Raw genomic sequence first — 3,208 nt, 5'->3', positions numbered from 1 at the left:
GAGGCGGCGAGATCGAGATGGGCTAGGGCACGGGCGGGTTGGGGGGACTGGGGTTGGCGTCGGGGGCCGGGGGAGCTAAAACTCGGGGCGGGGTGGAATGACGGGAACGCCCCTGGGGGCCGCGCTGCGGGGGGGCCGCGCGGGGCGGCTTTTTGGGGATTTCGCGTGCGCGCGAGTGGATTCGTGTGTCAGAGGGATAGAAAAGGGTGAAGGAGAGGAGTAGTAAGTGAGGGAGGTCGCCGCCGCGCCCGGCGATAGCGACCGGTGTGGTGGTGGCCTGGTGGGTGCGTCCGGCCGTCCGGCCCACGACTCGGTGAGGCCCAAGACGATAGTTTCTCGTCTTCTTTCTTTTTTTTCTCTTTTATTTATTATGGACTACGTATCTTCGTTCCGAAAAGTAAGGCGTATTTTGTTTTGTGAAGAAGTTTGTGCCACTGGATTCATATTTTAAAAAAAACACTTTGCTACTACGGTCGCGATTCCGTATCACACAAAGTGAAAATACTAAAAGTGTAGTTGTTGGCCAAAGTCTTATCTTGACGAAACAAAATACGCCTTGTTCATCGGAACGGAGGGAGCCCGTGAGTTGCCACGGGAGCCGGTTTTTTTTTAATGCGTGTAAATGCTAGGTCTGTGTTAAGTTAAGGTACAAGGAGACGTAGTTGCACCTTATATGGCATAGCGCGGGCGGAAAGCATCAAGGATTAGATTTTTATTTTGACTAAACGGCATACGGGGAAGATGGGATCAAATATGGCATGAAATTAAGCGGCGTAATTTCAAGTTATTGCAAAAGATAATAAGTTAATTAAGATGGAGTTGATGCAGTGCTGCAAAAGGTATGTAAACTAGATGACGCCCCGCACGTTGCTGTGGGAACCTTGGTAAAACATTTGCATAAATAAATGTTAGAAAACTAGCACTATTGCAAAAAAATAAGAATGCTCTCATGATATATTTTGAAAAAATAAAGTATATGAAGCACGTGACAAAATGTTTTATAAAAAAGATAAATCTATTGGATTGAAGTCAAACGGGATGCTATTTTTATCGAAAATATGTAACATGACCTACATATATTTTCTCCAAAAATACAACATACAAATATATGTAGGTCATGCTATAAAAATGTGTATCTACTAGTGGTTGGGGCCCGCTATTGCGGGTCTCTTGATAGAACGTTGTGCGCGTATTTCTCTCTCTTAAAGAAAAAAAGAAAAAAAACTCATCTTCATCTCAAAATTAAATAAAGAATCTCGCAACCCGTGGACATCACATCCATATCAAAAAGAAAAAGGATAAGCTAAAAAATCTCAAAAGGAAAAGAAATAAAAATTCTCACTTCCAGCTTTCAAAAATAATCTCCAAAAAAATTTACTCTAAAGAAAAAAATCTCACTTTCATCTTTCAGAAATAATCTCCAAAAAATTTAAAAAGTTTCTCGCCACGTCCAACCAGCATGTGCCACGTGGCCATGCTGGTTGGCCGCCCTTCTCCCGCACGTTAATGTTTTAATGCCCGCCCAAAAATAAGTGAAACAAATCAACATGCATGGTTGCTGAGGTGGCATGGTTTCATGAATAACAAATTGTAACTTGTGACCACATGCATGACTTAATGATGTGGCATAGTTGCATGAAGAGGAAAAACATGCATGTTTGCTGAGGTGGCATGGTTGCATGGATAGATTAGTGTACAAATTGTAACTTGTGACCACGTCGTTGACTAGACATGGCACAATTGCATGAAGAGGAAAAACAGATAGTGGATTACAAGTAATTAAGAATAGAGGATTAATGTGATTGAATGGCATTTTTGGAAGGTGCGATCAAATATGGCGTGGTGGGAAAAATCGATTGGATAAAAAATCGATGGTGGGACGTGATGGAAGGGTGTGAGCCGGTTGATGAAGAGTTCTGCCTAGCATAAAATGGAACGCTACTTTTTTTAAGTACTAGGTATGTTCTCATGCGCTGCCACGGAGCTGAAAATTTGTAATGTATAAATGTTATGTCTATTTTAAGGTAGAACATGACGTAATTTCACCTTATATGACATGGGGCTGACAGGAAGCACCAAGATATAATTTTGATCATAAATTTGGTGGCATGGGTCATGCATGGTAAGTAAACTAATGTGATTGAGCGGTCTACGGAAAGGTGCAGTCAAATATAACATGGAATTGAGCGGAGTAACTAGCACAATGCGCTTGCGTTGCTACAAAGTCATAAAAGCAGATTAGTTATCACCGTAGAGATCGCCAAAAGATGATGGTCCTGCAACCGTTCAATGGTTCATGATTGAAAAAGAGAACGAAAATATAATGGAAGGTCATGTTGCAGTCAGTAAAGAGTTTCGAGCGATCATAGTACGTCTTTTGCAAGATTTATAGTGAGATGACATTTTAAATTTGAAACATATTGGAATGTGCATGAGTAAGTGTTTTTTAATGGTATGATTATGTTGAATGCACAAGATCATGAATTCAGTAGTAGAGAATGTTGGGTAACGTAGTAATTTCAAAAAAAATCCTACGCACACGTAAGATCATGGTGATGCATAGCAACGAGAGGGAGAGTGTGTCCACGTACCCTAGTAGAACAACGTGGTTGATGTAGTCGTACGTCTTCACGATCCGATCAATCAAGTACCGAATGCACGACACCTCCAAGTTCAGCACACGTTCAGCTCGATGACGTCCCTTGAACTCCGATCCAGCCGAGCTTTGAGGGAGAGTTCCGTCAGCATGACGGCGCGGCGACGATGATGATGTTCTACCGACGTCGGGCTTCGCCTTAGCATTGCTACGATATTATCGAGGTAGATTATGGTGGAGGGGGGCACCGCACACGGCTAAGAGATCTCAATGATCAACTGTTGTGTCTTGATGACCCACAAGTGTAGGGGATCTATCGTAGTCCTTTCCATAAGTAAGAGTGTCGAACCCAACAAGGAGCAGAAGGAAATGATAAGTGGTTTTCAGTAAGGTTTTCTCTGCAAACACTAAAATTGTAGGTAATAGATAGTTTTGTGATAAGATAAATTGTAACGAGTAACAAGCAATGAAAGTAAATAAAGTGCAGCAAGGTGGCTCAATCCTTTATGTAGCAAAGGATAAGCCTGGACAATTTCTTATAATGAGGAAGGAGCTCCCGAGGACACATGGGAATTATCGTCAAGCTAGTTTTCATCACGATCATATGATTCG

This window comes from Triticum dicoccoides, chromosome 7B (assembly GCF_002162155.2).
Source record: "Triticum dicoccoides isolate Atlit2015 ecotype Zavitan chromosome 7B, WEW_v2.0, whole genome shotgun sequence".
Taxonomy (NCBI): Eukaryota; Viridiplantae; Streptophyta; class Magnoliopsida; order Poales; family Poaceae; genus Triticum; species Triticum dicoccoides.
Note: the sequence above shows the minus strand (reverse complement) of the source record.